Raw genomic sequence first — 25173 nt, forward strand, 5'->3', positions numbered from 1 at the left:
CCCTGTTAAGCTTCAGGATGGCAGAAAAACACTGAGTCTCCTCCGCGCCTGGTCAGAAGGGGAAGGCACACATCTTGTGCCAGTTCACCTCTAGTCCCTACAACGATCCGACAGATCAGCCACCGCGCCTTCCAAGTCAGAAGTGGCACCATGGATATATAGAAGCAAGTCACCTACGTACAGGGACATGCAGAGTTGGTTTTCTGATACCTGTAGACCCCGGTAGTGTCGTCCTTGCTGCACCTTTAACACAAGCAGTTCCGGCTCATTCATGAACAGCAGTGGGGATAGTGGGCAGACCTGTCAGTTACCACCCGCCACTGCACATGCTTCAGAACACCGGACCAGTTCGGGCACTTGCCTGCGGCTGAGGAGTACAGGAGCTTTGTCCACCTAACAAAAAGCACTATAAAAAAATCCCACATGGAATGTCTTGTGTATGTCCACTGAGATGGCCAGGGCATCAAATAGAAAAACTCTCGCATCTAAAATCTACACAAATTGTTGGATATTCGGTTGTGTGCTTTGGATGGGAATGAAGCGGGTGTTCTAGTTCAGTCATATGAGGTAGCATTCTATTTGGCCAGCATTTTGCTCAGTATTTTATAGTCTGCATTGATCATGGATAATGGGTAGTAGGAATCGACTGCTGAGGGATCTTTACCTTTCTTTGGCAGCAACAATATTACTGCCGCACGCAAGGATGCCAGGAGCACATCAGTGTGCCTCGCCTCGTTAACGCCTGTCACAAGTCGCAGGGAGACTTCTGTCGGGTAAGTAGAGTAGAATTCTACAGGTAGGCCGTCAATTCCAGGGACTTTGCCCCTTGTCATCTCCTTGGTGGCTTCATAACTTCCTGCAGTGCAATCTCTGCCCCCAACTGCTTGGCAAGTCCCGGATCGAGCATAGGCTAGGAGGCGTCTGCAATGTAGCGGAACATGTCAGTCCTCAACCCCTATACTAGCTCACGGTGGAAACTTCATGAAATCTGCGTTAATATCTTCCTGCGTAAACACAAGCCAGCTGCTAGACTCTTAAGTCTGGGGAATGGTATAGCTCCCAGCGTTTTACCTGAGTAGCCATGCTAACATGTTTCCTGCTTTGTCCCTGTCAGCTTGGACCCTCACTATGTACATCCTGTAGTCTTACTGGTGCACTCCACCAAGATGACCAGCTTTTCGAGTTGTGCGAGAAGTCGCTCCATGCTGTACAGCATATCTAATCCCTCAGGAAGCCCCTCTAAGACTGCCATGTGTTGTATAACAGAATGCAGTTGGGCACACCCACCTTATTTGCTAAACAGTGCCTGCACATGACCATCTTCAACACCACCCATTCAACCTCTACTGACATAGCAGAACCCTAGCTATCAGCCCAGTCTTCTGTGATTTTTCTCTAGCAACAAAGCCCTGAACACTTGGTCTTCAGCAGTGATTCATCTAGCCTCCTGGAGGGGATGCAAGTCCGATGTGCAGACCACTGGAAGGTACAGTTATCAGGATAGTTCAGCGTCTAGCACCCTCATGCATGCATCTGGGCTGCTAAGCACCTTGTCCAGCTTCACCTTTAAGTCATGCACACTAGAGTGTAAGGAGTAAGCCCTAGCTGACGGGTTCCTCACTCTCCAACAGTCCACAGTCCCCAACGCTGTACCCAACTATAGAAGGCAGTCGCTAGTGTAGTTGCAGGTGCCACATGCAGCGGGTAATGGGACCTATCCATGCATGTGTCACCCACACAGTTAAAATTGCCACCTACTGTTTGAGTGTAGGGAAGGAGGGCAATCAGACTGTCCGAATAGGGCACCTGGTCAGTGTTGGGGGCATAGACGTTAAGCAGTGTTACATCCTTATCATCCAGTTGTCCCACCACAAGCACAAACCTGCCACCTGGGTCCACGACTGATCTATGTAGCTGAAATGGCACCCAAGCATAATCCAAATAAGGAACCCCCTTGCAAAAGCAGCGTAAGCCGTATAGTGTAGCTTGTGCCTCCAACTCATGTGCAATGTCTTGCCCTCTCAAGCCGTTAAAAGCATCTTCAGCAAAAAAGCAACCGTGCCCGTTTCTGTTTTGGATACGGCAGTACTTTATAGTGCTTGGAGGGTGATGCCAGCCCTGCACCCTCCAGATTGAGTTGTCCGTGTTCAGCCAATCCATCTTTAAACTTGCAGCTTAAGGTTTAATCAGGCCATCTGAGCCCCCTGATACCATGCTGCCCCTCAACAGCACACATAACAATAAATAATGACAACCTCCCTACTCACCCCCCCTGCCCCCCCCCCCCCCTGCCCCCCCAGAAAGTGCAACTGGCTCAACAAATAAATCCCAACCTGTGTGGGAAGCCCAGAAACATTGGGAGGAGCCAGAGACCATCCAAGGCAGGAAAGGTTAGGTACTTAAAGTTGTGAAAGTGGTGTAAAAGCAGACCCCCGCCTACACACAGGGCTCCCAAACCAGCAGCAAAGACAGTCAACAAATAGTCAAAAGACATTTTTTTATTTATTTTTTTTATCAAGGTTACTGCTCACCAGCGTGTCAAACATTGTCATCCAGTGAGATGGGGCTGACCCACTTCAGGACATCTCCCAAACCTGGGATCACAGAGACTCCCGAGCTTGATGTGGACCACCACTGGGATCAGACATCTGGGTGCTGGGAGCTACCACTGGAGTGCCTGGAAGCCACCACCTCTACTGCGCTTGTATGTACATCTTTTGCCTAGACGTCCAAGTGGGTTCCTGACTGTTGGACCACTCGCATCTTTGGCCAGTCAGTGGAGGAGGGTCCAGAGGATCCGGGCACCTTAATCCTGCATCCTCTCTCTCCACCTAGTCCCATGCAGCAGAAGAAACTACAAAATGTGTCTTGTCCTCCGCCTGTATCTTCAGGCAGGCTGGAAAGAGTGAGGCATACAGCAGTCCCAGTACTTTGATGCGATGCTTGAATGAGACATGCTGCTTCTGCACCAACATGGTGAACTCTGAATAAAACAACAATCTCCTGCTCTCAGCCGCAAATGGAACATGTACCCAGGCCTGCCGGAGATGGAAACCTCCATCCCGGAAGAAAAGGAGATGGGCCAACACTGGCCTGGATCAGGTCCCAGGCCTAGGCGGTGAGGTTGGGACCCTGTGTGCTCAGTCCAACACATTGAACATAGATAGGTCTGCGGGTGCCACCACTTCCTCCAGCGAGTACTCCTTGAGATTGAGCATAGAATCTCCCTCCACTCCCTCAGGCAGTCTGACAATCCTGATGTTATTGCAGTGGGTCTTCCCCTCCTGGTCATCATGGTGGGTGCAAGCCGTGACATCTGCACCTCCAGGTCAGTCAGGTGGTGCACTGTGACCTGGGCCTCGGGTCCTAGATTCTCGACTGCTGACTCCAGAGAGGATACCCTTCCTGCCACCTTCTTGGAGTCCTCCTGGAGCAGACCCAAGTCCACTGCATTTGATTATGTTTTAGCCTCCTGGCGCTCTCCATTGGTGTCAAACGCAGCCAAGAGCTTGTCTGTCTTGGAGTCCATAGTAGAGGGGTCTTCTTCCTCAGTGTTCCACTTGATCCCCTCATGAGAGACACAAGGATGTGGGGGGCAATTTTGTGACTGTGCGGCCCATTGTCCATCAAGGCAAGTGGCAGGGGGACAAGACAAAGCAGTAGGCAGGGATGTCTGTCAGCTGTGATGCACTCCGCCAAAGGGCCATGAAAACCCTGTCCCAGTCACTCTCTGGTGTACACCCAGGCCACTGCAGTGGCACGTCTGCTCCCAGGAGCTAGTGTGGCTCCTTCATTCATCACTAGGAGTGTCCAGCAGGAGGGGCCACAGCAGTGAGCTTTAGGGCATCCCGTGGTGCCATCTCGATGGTCACTGTCCGTTGCCTCCAGGCTCCCCTTCCCCCCAGTCCCAGGGATGGGCCCAGTACGAGGTGGACTTGCCTCCAATCAAAAGGCCTCTGGTGTGCCAATAAAGAACCTCCAGACGATGCCAAGGGACCAAGGGGAGTAAGCCTCACTGAGTCTTTTTTTCCGACTGTGGTGAGGGAGTGGGTCTTAAAAGGTAGTCACAGGGCTTCAGCCAGGGTGGAGCACACCACCCCCATTCCGCCTGGAGGAGCAACTCTTTCGGAGGGACCCAGGCTGTGGGATGGACGCACTATCAATGGGAGGGGCCCGTCATCCTGGGCTGGCTTCTGTTAACGCGTGGCTTGAATACCCCGGGCTGCTGGATGGCACACTCTTTCAAACTGACCCTGCATCCTGACCAGGGTGGGCCAGATAGCCCTGCAGTTAGTACACAACTGTGGGGTCGCCATCTTGGGCGTGGCCTAAGGATTGCAGGCGCTAGCTTCTCACGGGACCTGTGCAGGAACCAAACTGAGACTCGCCCTCTCTACAGTGTCTTCAAGACTCCTGGGGTGCTGATGCTGTTGATGAGGTGGCTGGAGTCAGGTGCGAGTGCCAGGGTTCCGAGTGGTGGCGAGACGCTTCAGCTGAATACATGGTGACTGGCTCTGCCCCCACCTCCAAATCCTACTCACAAAACTACCTGAAGCCTCTCAAGGCTTCTCAAATTTGCTTTGTTCAATAGAGTTGCTAATTAAGTTTCATGTTGAAAACATGCATGTTTCTAATGCATGTTAAGGATTAGCTGTATTTTCATTTTACAGTTACGACAAAAAAAAAAGATGGTGACCCCTCACACATGACGTCATGCATCCTCATAGGGGTCTTGCTTCGCCTCCAATAGATGTTGCAGATGACCTCCCAAAGAGATTCTTTTTATTATATTTTAAATAAGTCTCAGGAGTGTGGAATTTAATAAAATATCTACTTGTCCCGTAAAACAAATAAAAATCTACTTGTCCCTTTGGTGCCATTTAGTGTGGTAACAAATTATGGCAGCAATTTCATTAAGAGCGAGCTCTGATAATAGCCTGTCTGATTATGCCAGGACTACTACTATAGTAGGGCTTAAATACTTGCAAGATCAAAGCCCGTCTATAGCAATTTCTGAATTGCCACCTTTCCACAGATCTACATACTGGCGCTGAAAGATGCAGTAAGCAATAGTTCCAGGGTGCAAATGCCTTTGAGTCTGAAAACCTACTAACTTTTTTGTTTTAAGGATTTTCACCAGCTCTCCTCTAATCTTTCCCCATAATGAGAAAGGTTGAAAATTTACTCCAGACAACGGCAAAAGTTAGTTCTTCCAGGGTTGGTGAAAAAAGTGGTTGGAGGGAAAGTTAACTTTTAAATGCTCAACAGATTTTCACATGAGCATATCTACACATGTATATTTTCTCATACTAAATTAGAGTTTGCAAATATTTTCTATGAGTACGATTTACTGGTCTACTTCTGTAAGTTCTTGTGAATTCATTAAAGCCACTAATTCAAAGACATACCATGGGTGCCTTTTTGTGACTTTCTTTAAGAATTGGGTTCCTAATTTGGACAGGTGGTAACGAAGACATTGTGTTTTTATTAAACTTCCATTTCTCTATTGGCTGGCTTTACTGTGAGTGATCGCATTCTGTTTTTCCCCAAGGAGCATATTGACATACAAAGTAGTTTTGTTCAGTGCCAGGATCTACGGTGGTGTAACGAAACCAGAGGGGGGGGGGGGGTGCAAAGAACATGGAGGGCCCCCTCCTTCCAGACTCACTCAGGGCAGGTCTTGTGCTGAGGGGGCCCACTGGATGGGGGCTGCAGGCCTTTGTTAGGCCACTGGTGGCAATGTGGGCTTTCTGAGACAAAAACGTTTTTTTTTTTTGCCAGCGCTTGTTACAATGGCGAGGGCCTGGCAGCTGCCACAACAATAAAGTGTTACAGAAGCCATGTCAAAACAAGACACACCTTGACAAAACCAAAAGACTCAAAAAAATGTTCGATTAGTTGGCTTTGCCAGTGCTTGTTTATTTTCATCCTTCCCATAATGATGTTTAAAATGGTTACCCTGATTTTACATTAGGAATACGTTTTGGAAATACTAGTATACATCAACACATTTTACTATATGGCGCTTCAAAGAAATAGCTGCTAAAATTTTAATGAGCAAAACATTTTTTTCCCTACTTGTATTTTTTTTCTCAACATTTTATTTTGAAAGCAAAGAATCCTCACTCTTGCTTACAACCTTCTGCAAACATTTGGATCTAATCAGAGAGATTTCTGGGAGCATTATACTTAGCCTTATATTGTTAAACATTTGTATACACTTTTTTTCCCACCACTGGAACCACTCTCAGTAGTGCAGTTTGACCTTAAAACGTTTATTTACAGTGCTCACCCTAATAATGAAGGCTTTTAATTAATGAACCATAATTACAAGTTCACACAGCATTAACATATGGACACACATTACCTTAACTGCAGACAGTTCCTTTCTCTGTAAACTGGCAGCCAAATGATTTGTGCTGCATGGGGTTTGGCGTCCTTGTCCCAAGGACAAAATAAACATGAAAACTTGTTGCCCTTGACCCCAAACGATATGTCCCGGGCTTTGGGCAAAAGGAATTCCACTCCCTGAAGCATAAAACAAAAGGGGGAGGTGGAACTTATTTAGCTGTAGTCTAGCTCCACTTCTGGCAAGGAACTAAGTATTCAAACTGAAAGGAATCACACCCTTACTACTTTTTAAATCTTTGAACCTTATCAGAAAAAAAGTTAGTCCTTTTTATAGAAGGACTGTTAATTTCTACAATTTATTGGCAGACTACATCATCAATTCCTTGCCTAGAATGTAAATATATCCGGTCAGGCTGTAACTCTCGACTCCAACATCTTGGTCCTCAACAGAAGGGATCGCGAAATACAATTACATAAAAACACATATTTTAGACTTGGGTCATCTGGCAAGGGTAAAAACAAGTTAGTCATTATAGTAGATAGTTTCTCCTTAATTTTTTTTTTTAAATGTTTTTTTTTTTATGGGACTACGTGTTCCAGCCTCGTTGATATTTGCCAACCAAGGTCATTCTGCTTTTTTCAGGACCAGTGACTGTCCATAATACTTAAATTGTCAAAGTTATACATACCTTTTGTGGTTACACATTCATACATGCTACACATACCAATCAGTCTGTTATTTTAAGGTAGTTATCCGTGGGTGCAAAGAAAGAATTCGTTTTTTTATCATTGATATATTGAGTATTGCACACCCCATGTCGCTATGTGATACTGTCTACCTTTTGTTACCTTTTTTCAGTGCCACACTCTAAAAATGCCCATCACCAAATGCGCAAGCATATTTTACTTCAGTCATTTTTTAAAAACACATTTTTATTATTTTCGCCACAGTACATACAATACTTGGCATGTTGTGCTTTATAGTATAACTTGTCCTTTGTCCTTGATCCATGTTAGGGTATTTTACATTTGTTTGATATAGTTGGACCATCTAACCTCCAGTCAATATGTATCTATAGGACCCATTCCGTCCCGGCATACAGGTGAATTACTTTATCATGGCATGTATAACTTCAGTAATTGTTAATGTGTTCTCCAATAACTAATAACATTCCCACCACCCCCCCCTTAAACTTGACATTGGGTTCTCGTGTGTTTGGCATGGCAGAGATATTTCTCATCTTTAACTATTAGTTATGTCTCAAGTGGTTAAATTATGGATCTATTCCGGAGGGGGTCTAGCAGTCTATCCTCATTGATAGTAAACAGGAGAGCAGAGCTCCACAACCCACTGCCCGTTTCCGCAGTCTCTATTTCCTACAGGAGGACTTCAACAAGCTCAGTGTTATGTTGTTAGTAACCCCCCCTTCCTCACCCATTCTCCCTTTCGTCCTCGCAGGTTACCTTGACGGTTCCTATTAACACGTCCCATTCCAATGCTATGGGGTGCTTTCGCAATTCTCTACCATACTCCCGCCGGAGGGCGGCGCTATCTGCCGCGCCCCATTCCTCCACCTCTGTACTTCACTGTATCATCGAGGGTGCTGTTGCTTCCTAGCGCCAAGTTAAAAGGCGTTTTGCTAACAGTAGGGCTGTTCCCTTCCCTTTTATGGTTTGTGGGAATAGCCTGAGAAGGCACGCTTCTGCTGTTCTCTAGTCGCGCCTCCCCGTCACTTTCTCCAGTATGTTACCAATACTGTACCATTATTGAGTGATACTAGGGCAGCTCCAGAGCATATGGAGCAGCGTTGCATCTCGGGCATGCCGGTGAGAGTGCCGGGAATAAAATGTGGAGCCTATGTGGCGTAAGATAATATGGCTCTGTGTAATATAGTGTATTGTGTGAACTTAAACCTAGTATTACGGGATATTTGTTTTGGGTATTCCAGAATGCAAGACCACTCTTCGTCCGAAAGTTCCATATCCATGTCCTACCCCCATTTGGTTCTCTGGGGTGTTAGGGGCTTTTGTAAATGCACTCTGAGACCTTTATCGAGCCATCTAATTAAGTGTCTCCCATGCCCCGTGATGTACATTGTGTGAATGAAATCATGCATTGGGGGTTCAATTCCATCCAGAGCCCCGTGATCTCTGATGTAGTGTACTATGTTAGCATATAACAGAAATAGTGAAGTAGGCAAGTTGTGTTCATGAGTGAAGTCCATTTGTGTGAGCAATTTGTGGTCCTTGAACAATAGTGTCCACTCCTTCCTGTGTCCACACTTGTATCCTACCCTGGGTCAGTATTCCAACATTTGTGGGGAGCCGCAACAATGGGATATTTGAGGCTTAAAGAATTGTGTTGTGGTGTACCTGAGGGTAAGCTTCCAGTATTGTAAAGTCACTCAGTCCCTCTGGGTGGAGTGGGATCCAGGTCAGATCAGAGAGTGGATGCGGCCTCTGAACATTGATTGTGTGAACTCTATTTCATGTACATTGCATCCAGCTAGCCAGTATGCCAGCCATTGGAGTTGACTTAGTATACAGTAGGCTTTAAAATCTGGTGCACTCATACCTCCCTGGTCTGCAGACATCTGCAGTTTCACTAAGCTTATCCGGTGTCTACCAGTCCCCCATATGAGGTCTATCAATATAGAGTGAAGTGCTTTAAAATAAGCATCAAGGGCCATTACTGGCAGATTCACGAAATAGTACATGATACGAGGCAACATTACCATCTTTGCCAGTGCCAGCCGGCCCGCAGTGGACAACGGCAGTGTTATGCAGAACCGGACCTGAGACTTGAGCGAAGCCATCGCTCTCTGTAGGTTGCCCTCTAACCGATCCATTGAGGTTCTGTATATTTGAATTCCTAGGTATCGGAAAGTGTCAGTGGCTACTTGCATTGGTTTGTTACCGAAGACAATTGGGTCACTGTAAAGAAATGGCTCCCTGTTGCAGTTACCCCCCACTTTTTGCCTGATACTGATGCTGACTTGACTGAGAAGTGTGCTGGGACCCTGCTAACCAGGCCCCAGCACCAGTGTCCTTTCACCTAAAATGTACCATTGTCTCCACAATTGGCACAACCCTGGCACCCAGGTAAGTCCTTTGTAACTGGTACCCCTGGTACCAAGGGCCCTGATGCCAGGGAAGGTCTCTAAGGGCTGCAGCATGTCTTATGCCACCCTAGGGACCCCTCACTCAGCACAGACACACTGCTTGCCAGCTTGTGTGTGCTGGTGGGGAGAAAATGACTAAGTCGACATGGCACTCCCCTCAGGGTGCCATGCCAACCTCACACTGCCTATGGCATAGGTAAGTCACCCCTCTAGTAGGCCTTACAGCCCTAAGGTAGGGTGCACTATACCACAGGTGAGGGCATAGGTGCATGAGCACTATACCCCTACAGTGTCTAAGCAAAACCTTAGACATTGTAAGTGCAGGGTAGCCATAAGAGTGTATGGTCTGGGAGTCTGTCAAAAACGAACTCCACCGCTCCATAATGGCTACACTGAATACTGGGAAGTTTGGTATCAAACTTCACAGAATAATAAACCAACACTGATGCCAGTGTTGGATTTATTAAAAAATGCACACAGAGGGCATCTTAGAGATGTCCCCTGTAGTTTACCCAATTGTTCAGTGCAGGACTGACTGGTCAGTGCCAGCCTGCTGCTGAGAGACGAGTTTATTACCCCATGTGGTGAGGGCCTTTGTGCTCTCTGAGGACAGAAACAAAAGCCTGCTCTGGGTAGAGGTGCTTCACACCTCCCCCCCCCCCCCCCCCCCCTGCAGGAACTGTAACACCTAGCTGGGCGCCTCAAAGGCTCAGGCTTCGTGTTACAATGCCCCAGGGCACTCCAGCTAGTGGAGATGCCCGCCCCCTGGACACAGCACCCACTTTTGGCGGCAAGCCCAGGAGAGATAATGAGAAAAACAAGGAGTCGTCACTGGCCAGTCAGGACAGCCCCTAAGGTGTCCTGAGCTGAGGTGACTCTGACTTTTAGAAATCCTCCATCTTGCAGATGGAGGATTCCCCCAATAGGATTAGGGATGTGCCCCCCTCCCCTCAGGGAGGAGGCACAAAGAGGGTGTAGCCACCCTCAAGGACAGTAGCCATTGTCTACTGCCCTCCCAGACCTAAACACACCCCTAAATTCAGTATTTAGGGGCTCCCCAGAACCTAGGAACTCAGATTCCTGCAACCTAAGAAGAAGAGGACTGCTGAGCTGAAAAACCCTGCAGAGAAGACGGAGACACCAACTGCTTTGGCCCCAGCTCTACCAGCCTGTCTCCCCCCTTCGGAAGAAAACTGCTCCAGCGACGCTTTCCCCAGGACCAGCGACCTCTGAATCCTCAGAGGACTGCCCTGCTCTAAAAGGACCAAGAAACTCCCGAGAACAGCGGCGCTGTTCACCCAAGACTGCAACCTCGTTTCCAAAGGAGCAACTTAAAGGCAACAGCGTTTCCCGCCAGAAGCGTGAGACTTGCAACCCTGCACCCAGCGACCCCGACTCGACTGGTGGAGAAACAACACTTCAGGGAGGACCCTCCGGCGACTCCGAGACTGTGAGTTACCAAAGTTGTCCCCCCTGAGCCCCTACAGCGACACCTGCAGAGGGAATCCCGAGGCTCCCCCTGACCACGACTGCCTGACTCTCAGATCCAGACTCCTGGAAAAGACCCTGCACCCGCAGCCCCCAGGACCTGAAGGATCGGAACTCCAGTGCAGGAGTGACCCCCAGGAGGCCCTCTCCCTTGCCCGGGTGGTGGCTATCGCGATGAGCCCCCCCCCTTGCCTGACTGCATCGCTGAAGAGACCCCTTGGTCTCCCATTGATTCCTATTACAAACCCGACGTGTGTTTGCACACTGCACCCGGCCGCCCCGTGCTGCTGAGGGTGTACTTCCTGTGCTAACTTGTGTCCCCCCCGGTGCCCTACAAAACCCCCCTGGTCTGCCCTCCGAAGACGCGGGTACTTACCTGCTGGCAGACTGGAACCGGGGCACCCCCTTCTCCATTGAAGCCTATGCGTTTTGGGCACCACTTTGAACTCTGCACCTGACCGGCCCTGAGCTGCTGGTGTGGTAACTTTGGGGTTGCTCTGAACCCCTAACGGTGGGCTACCTTAGACCCAAACTTGAACCCCGTAGGTGGTTTACTTACCTACAAAAACTAACAAATACTTACCTCCCCCAGGAACTGTTGAAAATTGCACTGTCTAGTTTTAAAATAGCTATATGTGTTTTATTTGAAAAGTATATATGTTGTTGTGATTATTCAAAGTTCCTAAAGTACTTACCTGCAATACCTTTCATGCAAAGTATTACATATAGAATTTGAACCTGTGGTTCTTAAAATAAACTAAGAAAATATATTTTTCTATACAAAAACCTATTGGCCTGGAATTGAGTGTGTGTTCCTCATTTTTTGCCTGTGTGTATGTACAACAAATGCTTAACACTACTCCTTTGATAAGCCTACTGCTCAACCACACTACCACAAAATAGAGCATTAGTATTATCTCTTTTTGCCACTATCTTACCTCTAAGGGGAACCCTTGGACTCTGTGCATACTATTCCTTACTTTGGAATAGTGCATACAGAGCCAACTTCCTACAGTCACCTATGTCCATCTTACAGATTAAGAATGCTATGGATTCGGTGTAGTTGATCTCTAGTCCAGACAATGGTGCGAAATCTGCAAATATCTGTGCAGCCGTCTTTAGGTTCTGGCCCAGATCATTTGCATACAGCACAATGTCATCGGCATACAAAGATACAGAGTGCACCTTAGTGCCTATCTTAATTCCCCACGTCTCAGCGTCTTGTTGAAGTCGATGTGCCAGGGGCTCCACTGCCAAGACAAACAGTAGGATAGACAGTGGGCTCCCCTGCCTAGTGCCCCGAAAGACTGGCTAGGAGTCCGAAATATTCTGTTCAGTGCGGGCTCTTGCTGTGGGACCAGCATATAGCAGTCACACCCAACGTATGTATTCTTTCGGGAGCCCAAATCGCTTAAGTACAGCGAACATGTATTCCCAATTTAATGTATCAAATGCCTGGCGAAGGTCCAGGGAGAGGCAACCCGCTCGGGATATCACCCTCCCGTATAGTCCATAATGTGATATAGGCGACGTATATTTAGGGATGTATTACGGGTCGGTATGAATCCACATTGATCCGTATGTATCAAGTTACTTATTAAGGGGAGGAGTCTCTGTGCTAATATTTTAGCCAGTATTTTATATTCATTATTCAATAACGATAGTGACCTGTAGGACGGCATATCTGTTGCAGGTTTATTAGCGACATTGCTATTGCCTGCTTTGTCGTATCAAGGAGGTGACCAGCGACTATTGAGGTCTGGTACAGTTTTTCCAATTGATGAATCCATTTTGTGCTGTACAAGGAATAACTCAGCTGGGAGGCCATCCGACCATGGAGATTTATTACGAGAAATGCCCTTGATGGCATCTCGTATTTCCCTTTGTGGTATCTGTGCTCCCAGGGCTTGCTTGGCAGTGTTGCTAAGCTCCGGCAAAAGGAACTGAGCTGCATTTGATCTAGTTCTGGGGGACAGAATACAGCGTTGCTTAGTAGTCTCCAAATGCAATATTATGCTCCACCTGTGTGTTTATGCTATTGAGTTGCAGAGTGAAGATGTGTAAGATAGGAGTGGGAGATGGCTTGTCATTTATAAGACGTTCTAGACGTGTGCCCGCCTTATCCCCTTCACTGTGCGCTCGTTCCTTGCATTTTGTATAATCCACCACTCACAGCAGTTCAAGGAGGTTCGCATGTTCAGCCTGAGCATCCTGTAATATCTGGGCCTGGGGGGCATGAAGCACAGCCTCCATGGGGCCCCAAGATGTCTTCTACACGTTTTAACTCCCTCATTCTTACCGCTCGGGTACCCGCCGCCGCTCCCATTATGGCCCATCTTATTACCACCTTAAATGCCTCCCATTCTACCAACAGAGAGGATGCGGTCCCTGTGTTGTCAGTGAAGAAGTTTGTTATTACTTGAGCTATCTCCTCCTTCAATACTGCATCCTCAAGGAGCAGTGGTTGTAACCTCCACATAGGGATCGGTGTGGACGCCCTTCCCCACTTCACCCTCTGTTCTAGTGGATTATGATCTGATATTGTTTTCCCTAAGTAGGTGGCATGGGTCACTTGGGTCTATAGTGTGTTTGTGCATAATAAACAATCGAGTCTTGCGTGTACTTTATGTGGGCAAGAGTAGAAGGAATATTCCCTCATCCCCCCCCATTTCTTGCCAGCCATATGTCGGTGAGAGCCCAACCTTGCATTTATCTTTGTAGTGCATTAGTGCCTGACAGCGGGGGGGGGGTGTCGGGGGCAGCGGCAGACAAGGGACGTGTCTACTACTGTACTATCATCGCCTCCTAGGAACCAGGTAGGCACGCTCAATGGGTGCTTCAGAAAGGCATCTTGTTCACTGTTTAGGGCGTAAAGTCTTCCCAGCACTACGGGCTTCCTGACTAAATGACCCCTGACTAAAGACTATCTTGAAAGGGACACCAGAAAGTATCCATATTGCCGCCCCATCAGCGAATGCAGTGTACGAGGTGTGGAACAACTGCCCTCTCCATTTTCCACGTAATTTCCCTGCCTCATGGGTGGTGAGGTGTGTTTCCTGTAGGTACTCTGTGAGATTTACAACTGTTCAATTGGGCTAATATTCTGTGCCTTTTATGGATATATACCATTCCACGCACATCATAAGTGATGATATTGTAATTGTGTGTGGGCAACATGATATGTCACTAGTGTGCTGCTCTCCTTCCCGATCCTTATATTACTGGCCTTATATTACTCTGCGTGCTGTTTGCAATACAAGTGTTGATGTCTTAATAACAATACAGTTAACATTTCCCCAAACTGTTCAGTTCTAGGCAGAGCAGAAACTTTTAGCCAAACCATTACCTAACAGGAAAGTAACCAGTATGTAACCATTATGTAAAAACAAGCCTTCGCAATGGGGGTTGTATAAGATGCAAGAAGCTATGTGCGTCTCTCTTGCGACTGACAACTTACTCCAGTTTTGGAACTTTCATAGATTCACATACTTGAATCATTCCCTGTCGTCGAGATGGGAGCCTCAGTTGTAATACAAAATCACATTCACTTGTACAAAAAACTCAGAGGCACCAGGCCTCTTAATTTAGTAACATCTCACAGTCATTGTATAAAAAAGGACCAAACTTTAGCGACAACCAATCGGCTCCCACTACCCCCTAGAATCCTCCTGTGAGGAGCTGATTTCCCTCAGATTTTCCACCGCACGTTGTGCTAAGGAGTCTCCACTGAGCTCTCCTCAGTTTTTCTCTCACAAACACTGTTTGGGGTGAATTTGGATTTTTCTCTCTTAAAGATTTCCTCAAGGTGATTTAAACTGACTATTATGTCAGACACCTAAGAAAGGGCTCTTCAGAGCTTGTGCCACATGCATGAAGAAAAGGCTGCATGTTGATGACCAGCATAAAGACTGTATTTACTGTCTCTATCCGAGGCACAGGCCTAGAGACTGCAAGGTATGTAGAACCTTTTCTACCAAGACCCTTAAGGATCGAGAGGGTTGTCTCCTCATATGGCTCCAGAAATTAAAATCCAAGGACAACCCTTTGTTTGATGAGGATAGTGCCTCTTCATCTGTTTCTATGGCAAATACACCTGTCAAGAGAAAGTCTGAAGTCTCTTCAGAAGAAACACCAAGAAACGTGGCTAAAAAATCTACTGAGGCACCCTCAAAGTCTGGCAGCCCTTCAATGATGAGGATAAAAGCTCCTGACTTTAAGTCTAAAAGGAAGCCAGCTCTCAGCCATCGACGCCACCACTAAAAGGTAAAACATACCTTAAAAAAAAAAACTTCTGTGCCATCGACAAGTTAATCGTCGACAGCACTGTTGACGACTCGGGTATTGACAAGGACTTCTACTGTCGCTACACTCTCTCTTTGGCGAGATCCGGCTCCTCGTCGAGGGCATGTTCCTCCTTGACGACGACACGCCATATAGCTCCACTGTCGGCAGTTACACCAGCGACTCATCGATGACCCCACCGCTATTGCACTTGCCAACGCCCTCGTCAATGCTGCTTTCGCCGACGACTGTTTCAATGACGGAGCACCACCTGTTGATGCTGCTCTTACCATCGACGATGCTTCTACCGTCGACGTTCCCACCGTCGACGACAGTCGAGACAGGGATGCTCTTGTTGACAATGCCATTGTCGATTACACCACAATTGACGACGAGGACTGCTCTAAAGGCACAAAGACCAGATTTGTTGCCTCTGATGTCGTCAGGAAACCAGGGCACTCACAGGAGGACAAAAAAATATCATCTAACGCCCTCTGTTACATCGCCTAGCAAGGTTTCCAGTCTATTACCATTGCATCTTTTGGATGAAGATGACTCCGATGAGGAAGGTACTTTTGGATTCGCCTGCAGCCCTTTACAACTGAGGGTCAAGTGCCAAGACTACTCCGACGATGATGAGGCTTCATACTATACCCAAGACTACTGTAAGCAAATGTCATTGGTCGGCCTCCCTCCTGGATTGGTGTCAGACTTGCAGGCAATGTTGGCAGATTATCGGGAATGTTTCCCACCTAAACCTTCGCCCTCACAACAGCTGTTGCTTCCGCCGCCGCCAGCAACTCCTCTCTTGCCACAGCCGCATCATGCCCCTCAACCAAGGTCACAGCAGTCTTTGCTTTCCACACCAAGACAGCAGGTATCCTCTGATGAGGCGGAGGAAGGTGAGATACAGCCTGCCACTGATGAGTGGGATGATTACATAATTCCGACTCCTGCCTCGCCTACAGCACCCATAGTTGAGTCTCCGCCTGAGGATATAGGTGGCTTCCATAACCTGCTTGAGCATGCCACCACGCAGTTCGATCTCCCAATGCCCACCACTCAGCAGGATTCCTTCCTATATGACTTCAGATAACCTCACAGAAAAATGGTCAGAGCAATTCCTATCATAGACCATGTGTGGAGCCAGGGCCTGAAGATTATGCAGAATCCAGCTACGGTGCCTGCAATGCTGCAGAGACTGGACCAAAAATATAAGCCAACAGAAGATGCCCCGGCCTGCCTTTCAGGACATCCGAAACCGGACTCCGTCATATCACAGACCGCTCAACGTCAATTTAGGAATCCCTTTACGCCATTGACATCGCCGCCAGATAAAGAAGGGAGGCACCTAGACAATATTGGCAAGCGCTTTTCTTCCATGTCTGCCATTGTGGTCAGAGTGGCCAACTCCCTTGCTCTGCTAGGCAGATACGATCAGCAGCTCTGGTCAGATGTATCCCAATCGTTAGAAGAGCTTCCAGATGCCTCCAAAGCAGAAGCTAGAAATGTTCTTATGGAAGGCCAGTGATCGTCGGCGGAAATAATTGATTGTGCGCTAGACATAGCTGCGATGGGTTTTAAACTGCTCGCTGGTTCAGCGGTATTGAGGCGGCAAGGCTGGCTTAAAGCCACCAACTTTCGGTCAGAGGTATAGACGAAAATCCTAGGCCTTCCATATGACGGAGATGCTCTGTTTGGAAAACGTGTCAACAACGCTCTTGAAACCATCAAGGTGGATACAGAAACAGCCAAATCCCTAGGCACTCTACAATACAGAAAAGTGCCCTTTTGGGGTGCTAGAGGCAGAGGTCAGCTGTCCTTTCGTGATGGATACCAACAATGTAGGTACCCAGCCTATTCGTCCACGTTTCAGGCCACCTCCAGCAGCATACACCATGCCCTACCACAAACCCAAACAGGGGCGTCAACCTAGAGAGCCCACAAGTAGACAGTGATGGTCTACCTTCACGGCTTGTTCATCCTCCTGCAACTTATCATGGAACACTCCACATCATCTACATCGCTAACAACAGATAACCAAAGACAAGTGCGTGCTGGATGTGATCGTTTCGGACACCTATTGGAATTTACTCAAATACCACCTCCAATGCCTCCATCGCGAGTTCATCAAAAACACCTTTGTCTACTTTGCCTGGAGGTAGCCCCCATGTTGTGGAAAGGGGCTATAGAGTCTGTCCCACATTCCCAGAAGGGAAAGGGTTTTTTCTCCTGATTCTTTCTCATCCGGAAAAAGTCTCTCCTCTGGCAGCCAATTCTGGACTTGCAGGAGTTAAACAAATAACTCAAAAAGCAGACATTTCGCATGGTCACCCCCCAAGACTTCCTCCAACTTCTAAACAAAGCAGACTACATGGCCTCTCTGGACCTTCACGACGCGTACCTTTACATTTCCATTCATCCGCTCCATTCAAAGTACCTGAGGTTTGCGGTCAACAGCAAACACTTCCAGTTAAAGGTCCTTCCCTTTGGCCTACGTTCAGCACCACAAACCTTTTTCCAAATGTCTAGTGCCAGTGGCGGCCTACTTGAGAAGGAACAAAACCAAGTCTTCCCTACCTCGACGACTGGTTGGTAAAAGCTCCATAAACGGACATCCAGGCAGCAAAAAATTCAGTCAGGGTAACTCTACGCCTTTTTCAAGGAATTAAGCCTTACGCTCAACAGGGAAAAATCGTCTCTGCAGCCGTCCATTCGTCTAGCCTTCCTGGGGGCTATCTTAGACACTCAACGAGCCAAAGCCTATCCAGTGCCGGACAGACAGACAAAGCTAACACAGCTGGCAAGGTACGTCCAAAGAAAACTGTGTATCAGTGCGGCAGTTCAAGTCCTTGCTGGGCATGATGTCATCATGTATCAGCCTCATTCCATTCTGCCACCTCCGAATGCGTCCGATTCAAGAAGAACTGGCTAAGCAGTGGATACAAGCGGAAGGTTCCTTCGAGGATACCATCCTCGTCACGCCGCGTTTGGTTCATTCTCTGAATTGGTGGACAGTTCCCGAGAACATTTCCAAAGGTCTCCGTTTCTTGGCACGAGTTCCTCACGACAGATGCATCGCTCACAGGATGGGGCGCATGCTTGCAGGACCTTTGGGTGAGCGGCAAGTGGCCACCCTCTCATCGTTCGTTCCACATAAATCTTCTCGAGCTGAGAGAGGTCCATTACGCCTTGCAAGCTTTCCTTCCAAGGATGTGAGGGTCAGCTGTGCTGGTCAGGACAGACAATACCACCACAATGCACTACCTGAACAAGCAGGGAGAAACACGGTCTCACATACTCTCCTGAGAGACACAGACCATCTGGAAGTGGTGCATTCACCACTCCATCCACATCACTGTGGAGCATGTCCCAGGCCTTCAGAATACCATTACCGATTCGCTAAGCAGACTGACCACATCCTCCCACAAGTGGGAGTAACACCAGAAGACGCTAGATAGGATATTCTACCAATGGGGAAAACAGAATCTGGACCTATTTGCATCCTACCAGAATGCCAATGCTGACATTATGCAAGTTGGAATCACCAGCGGGGGTCATGAGGGGATGCATTTTCGATCGCATGGTCAGGGATCTGTGTGTTCACTTTTCCTCTGATTCCCCTCCTTGCAAGTGTGATCAGGAAGATGAAGTCAGAACCCTGCCAACTGATCCTCATAGCTCCAGCGTGGCCGCATCAACTGTGGTACACTGAGTTGCTTCTACTGTCAGCCTCTCCATTCATCAGGCTCAGACAAATCCCAGACCTGCTTACCATGAATCTGGGGCAGGTGAGGCATCCGGACCCCAAAACGCTCAGTTTGCAGGCATGGCTCCTGAGTACAATGAGCTTGGACATTTAGACCCCCCCACCTGAGTGCAGAGACGTGCTAGCTAATGCACGTGCAGCTAGTACCAGCAAGTCTTACTGACTAAAATGGAAGAGATTTTGTATTTGGTGCGAAGCCCAAAACGTACATCCTCTCTCCTCCGCACCAGAGGCAGTGTTGCCCTATTTATTACAGCTGGCACGTTCAGGGCTAGCCCATTCCTCAATTAGAGTCCATCTAGCTGCCATATCCAGATACAGAAGAATGCCAGGCAAACCATCTTTATGCTCTCTCAGATTGGTAAAACAATTTCTCAAAGGTCTCTTCAGATCATTTCCTCCAGTGAAACCGCCACCGGCATGGCAACTTAACATTGTTCTTGGCCAGCTTATAAAGGAGCCTTATGAGCCGACCCACAGAGCAGAGTACCTCAGTTGGAAGATGGCTCTCCTTTTTGCCCTTACTTCGGCGCGCAGTTAGTGAAATTCAAGTTTCAATATACTAGAGCCTTTTCTGCAGTTAGGACAGGACGGAGTCATCCTGTGCACCAATCCTAAGTTCATGCCCAAAGTACCCTCCAAGTTCCATATCAATGAGCCGGTGGTGCTCAAGACTTTCTTTCCAAACCCGCAAACTACTGCGGAAAGAACTCTGCATTCACTCGACTTGAAACAATGCATAAAATTCTATCTGGACAGGACAAAGTCGTTCAGACAATCCACTCAGTTGTTTGTAGCGTTCAATGCTACTAGGAAAGGTCACTCGGTGACCAAACTATATCCCGGTGGATTAACACCACGATCATATTTTGTCATCAGAGGACAGGAAGGCCTTTGAACACAACCGTAAGAGCAGAATTCTACTAGAGCTATCTCTGCATCCTGTGCGCTGTTTGCTGGTGTCTCGATTAGACATTTGCTGTGCTGCGACATTGAGAACAACTCACACCTTCACGCAGCATTACTTCCTGGACACAGAGTTGCTACGGGATGCAGCCGTTGATCAAGCGGTCCTTTGTAACCTGTTCCTATGACGGTGAGTTAAAATATTTATTTCCCTCCATCCGCTTATTTGCTACTATAACACATTTTCTTTGATATCATGTTGTTGATCACAGTAAAAAGTGTATGTACATATTATTAGACCAGTTTGCATTTCAGAATGCTATGCTATTGTTTGTAGAATGAAAATGTGTTATTCACTGCTTACTGTTCTGACTCAAGCATGTGAATCTATGAAAGTTCCAATACTGGAGTAAGAAATAAGTTACTTTCCCTTTAACTGTAGTTCTCTAGTATTGGAAACTTTCATAGATTGACATGCGGCCCACTTTGCCTCCCCTGGGGAGCTCACCTTCATTTTCCCAGCCTTAGAATATCGTTGCACTTGTGCTGGGAAAATCTGAGGGAAATCAGCTCCTCACAGGAAGGTTCTAGGGGGTGGTGAGAGCTCATTGGTTGTTTCTAAAGTTTGGTCCCTTTTTCTACAATGACAGTGAGATGTTACTAAATTAAGAGGCCCAGTGCCTCTGAGTTTGTTATACAAGTGAATGTGATTTTGTATTACACCGGAGGCTCCCATCTCGACGACGGGGAATGATTCAAGCATGTGAATCTCTGAAAGTTTCCAATACTGGAGAACTACAGTTAAAGGTAAGTAACTTGTTTCTTGTGTAGTGTACTAATCACAGTGTCCATCCATCCAGGCTCACCACTTAATACAGGAGTTGCCTTCTTCATAGGAGGTGGGGTCTCATCCACCATTCTGCATCATTCTCTGGGCTGGACAGGTGACAATCAGTGATCCGCGCATCTCTCTCTGTCCCTTGATGACTAATCAGGTGACCACGTTTATACAGCAGTCCAATTGTAGCTCGTGTGCGTCTGTGGGGTAATCAAAGGGAATAATGCTATACTTTCTGAGTTGGACACTACAGTGCTGTTCACGGAGGAAGCAATGCTGGGTGGAGGAGAGCCCTCTTTGTATTGAGTATGCTGTTTGTATTGCTGCTCTCTCACACTCAAATACTTGTGATAATGTTGGTCCAGTATTCCTTCGTGTTGGGCGCTGCCGAGTTTGTCCTTCCCCGCGTGGGAGTCGGGCTTGCTTCGGCGGTGGGGTATCAAACTGTTCCTTGTGGCTCGAGTGTGGGAAGGTCTTGTTCAGCCAGTCATGTACCAGTTCAGTTGTTACAAAAAAATGAGCTTTTTGGTTGTACGTGATACGTAACCGGGTTGGGAACAGTAGGGTGTAGGATAGCCCCTCCGCTCAGTTGTTTATTTACGGCCTGGAAGAAGGCCCTACTCCTCTGGACCGCCAACGTGTAGTCTGGATATAGGGATACCTTAGCATTATCTACTATGATAGGGTCCGCCTCTCTCACCGCTCTCAGCAGGAAGGCCCGATCTCTGTAGTTCAACACTCAAGCCATCATGGATCGGGGTGGCGCCCCCAGCAGAGGTCTCCTATTTGGGACTCTGTGCGCGTTCTCTATCGTGAAGTGAGTCGATAGCCTGTTGGTCGCTATAGTTTTCAGCCATGCCTCTACATGTTGTGTGGCATCCCGCCCCTCTGTACCCTCCGGAAGGCCAACTTTACAAGCGTTATTACGGTGTGATCTTCCTTCCGCGTCTTTGATTCTCTCTCTTGTGGGGCTTCCGTTTTCGCTGTCTTTTTGGGCAGGCAGGAAGGTGGCATCACTTGTTTCTGTTTTACTCTGTCCGCCAATTTCTTATGGTAGTCTTTTAGAATGCCAAGTTCAGTGGTGATAGAACCCAGCATTCGTTCTGTTGCCAGCCATGATTACCTAATTTTCTACTGTATGACATCCAACTCCTCCATTGGAGGGTCTGTTGCTGTGGCCGGTACGTAGTTCCTTGGCGTTGATGTCCCCGTGCTGTCTAGGTGTTTTCCTTTTGTGCCGCCCATTTTCACGTATGTGTGTAGTTTTTGTAGTCTATTATGCCAGCACTCTAGTCCCAATATTTGATCCAGCGGGGGACAGGGGCCCCCCTCAGCGACCAAACTGCACACCCCCTCCCCCCCAGGTTAGCGGCCTCCGCACTCACAGGCAAATCTTATTAACTGTTGTGGGGTACAGGAGTGAACGCTGTCATGCTCACCTACTTGCGGTTCACCCAGATCCTCATGGAGGCTCCAGCAGTCGAGGCCGTTACGTGTCTTGGGCCCTCCGGTAATCTCCTACCTGGTTTTTCTCACGGCCAGCATGCCGGGGCCACTCCACCATGCACCTCCCCGAGATGTGGCCTTCTCAAGCCCCGGCTTTTAGCATCTTCCGCCTCTGGACGCGCCAGGCAGTCTCCGTACTCTGGCCTTCGTGTCGCTCCACTTCATGCTCCCGGGGGGGGAAAAGGGGGCGGGTGGGGAGGCCTCGGCGCCACAGCACAGGCCCCTCCTGGTCATCTTGGATCTCAACCGCAGCCCCCCCCCTTCATTGCTGGCGGGTCTGCACCGGCAGCTCCGTGATCAGATGACCGCCATCTTTGGCAGTTAGCCACGCCCCCCCTTATTTCACTTCAGTCATATTGCCTTTTTTAACAGTTACCATGTAGGTGCATGTTAATCATACACACACATCTAGGTACATTCATATTTCTCAACATACTTGTGATTTGGGCAAATCTTTCCCCACAAGGATCTAGAGAAGAGCAGCCCTTACAGTCCCACTCCAAATAAAAGCAATGGCAGTCAGTATTGTTAAATACGTGTATGTATACCTGTGAAGAATACATTGCGTGAGGTGTAGTGCTGTGCAGTGCATACACAAGGAAAGCATGTGCTGTGTGTGTGTATGTGTGGTTGGGGTGAAGTACAGTACATAATGGTTAAAGTGTTGTACAGCAAACATGGTGAGTGTGTGTGCTGGCAGTGTTGTGTTTGCAAATAGCACTCTGGTGAAATACAGAAAAACTACAGTACTGGACAGTGCACACTGATTTGAATTTGTGAGCTGAATGTTTGCATGTCTCTAGTGGCAAAATACATGGAGGTAACGGAGCTGGATAATAAGTGTGTTGTGAAAGTATTCTGCGCCTGCAATGTTACATCACATCAAGGACTCGGAATTCCATTGTGTGAATCCCCAGGCCTGCATGTGACGACATGAGGATTAGGGGATTCTCTTCAGCCAGATTCGTGTATTGCTGCATTCCTTTGAGCTTGGGGGACACACTAGAGGAAGGAACTCCCCATTTACATTAAATGATGGATAACAAGGAAGGTGTGTGGGCACCTCTCAGAATGGAGATAGGGCTGATAAGGGAATCGTTAAGTGTAGGGCTGGCAGCCTAGGATTATCCTTTTGATGCACGCTTTAGCTGACTTCTGATGTGAACCCTGGTCACCTCTATGAACTGTTGTGGGTCTATAAACTTCTATGTCTTTCCTGCTGTGACAGAGAACCCCTCAAGAGGGAAGAAAGGAAAGATGTACACTTTAAAAGAATCAGAACCCCCCAACATAAATTTCAAAGACTCGGAACCGAAATCACATTTGATATCTGGAAGAGGAGGTTGAGACGCTAAAATTTGGCATCTTCGAAGCAGCTGGTGTGGGGGGTGCGTGGGTGGTTGGGGCCTGTGTGAAAAGGGTTAGTTCTGTTAGACTTCTGCCTGTGACCAGCACTGGGGGGGAGGGGGTAAAAGCCCTACTAGTCTCCTTGCTGGGTGAGGGGTTATTACCTCAGAAAACAAAGATCACCTGTTCTGGAGCCTGGAACACCAGCGCCTATCTGCCTCCCAGGGTGCACTGCCCTGGGCAAGAAGAGGAGAGCGTGGGAGGATGTGAAGTCCATTGGGTAGCCCTACAGAGAGGATTCCCTGTGTGAGGGTTGAGTGAAAGTCTGTGCACTGATTGGATTGTTGCCTTTGTGCAGAAGTGATCTGGTGACCCCCTATATGCCAGGAGAGGATCGCCATGACGCAAGCCTTGTGAGAGCTGTACGTGAAGCGCTATGCCCACACTGCCTCATTGCTGTGACCCTCATATTGCAGAGTGGGCTACAGTTGAATTTATCGTTGCTTGTGTCCACTTTAAGGTGTGTCCCTGTAGGCCAGGAAGGGTCACCTTTGTGTGGGCAGGTGCACTAGAGGAGTCCGCACTAGAATAGAAAGTACAACAGCAAACTCGTATGCCACAAGGGGCTGCCGGTACCACCATTGACCGATGTTTGAGTCGTTCCCTGGACAGAAGATTGCAGTTGTGAACAGCAGGTGAAGCTTACACACCAAGACTTACACTGAATGATTCCTCCAAGGACCCTGAAGGTTGCCTCCAGGGATACTGCACCACTGGTGTGTGCTATAGTTGGGGGCTGCAGATCGAATCCCCCATGAGGGGAGGAGTGCTGTACCTTGGGGCAGGCTGCCAGCACTACTCGAGGGAGAGAGCCTGCGCTTGCCAGATGCTGCTGTGTGTACCACGAGTGGCCCAAATCCCCCGAACAGGATAAGGACTTGAGATCGCCCCTAGGGAGGGCACTCGCGGAACACTTCCATACCTCTGGAGAGGGTAAGGCTAGAACTAGGCTAGTGGGGCCCTGGGGCACTCGCTACTGACCGTACTGCAGCACCATGGACACTTCTGACTAAGTCCCAAAGGTTTAAAAGGAGAACTGTTGAGTATGGCTATATTGTGAGCTTTCCATGGATGCGGCCACCAGTGAATGGGGAATAACCGCAACAACGTTATAAGGAAGCGGGTGGGACAGAGAGCGGGTGCATCAACTAGAGCCCTGACCTCAAGGGGATTGTGATGTTCATGAATGCCAATATTCCTTTGTATATATAGAGTTTAAAAAAGTAAGTATTTGATTGTAGATTAATTTCTTCTTAGTACTGTCTGCACTTTGAGTTATAAGTAGTGTTCACTCACCTCTATCTACACTTCTTGCTAAGGGAGAGATTTTGATATGTTTCAGAAAAGCAAACAGCAAGAAAGGGGTTTAATAAGTTCTTACCTATCTTCTTCCACACCTGATGTTTGGGTAGTGGGCATTCTGGATTATAATACTTTGATCACCTTTTTATTAGTATTGATAATGGAGAGCTGTGTCCTCTTATTGCTGAGTGGGTATATGGCCT

At 48.0% G+C, this 25173-nt stretch overlaps 1 protein-coding gene across 2 annotated transcripts in view; it reads left to right on the forward strand.

Moving 5' to 3' along the window:
- LOC138296817 (zinc finger protein 318-like) overlaps nucleotides 1–25173 on the forward strand; it is a 450875-nt gene that overhangs the window by 13326 nt on the left and 412376 nt on the right. The gene's annotated exons all lie outside the window — the stretch shown is intronic.

The sequence above is a fragment of the Pleurodeles waltl genome, chromosome 5 (genome assembly GCF_031143425.1).
Source record: "Pleurodeles waltl isolate 20211129_DDA chromosome 5, aPleWal1.hap1.20221129, whole genome shotgun sequence".
NCBI classification, from domain to species: Eukaryota; Metazoa; Chordata; class Amphibia; order Caudata; family Salamandridae; genus Pleurodeles; species Pleurodeles waltl.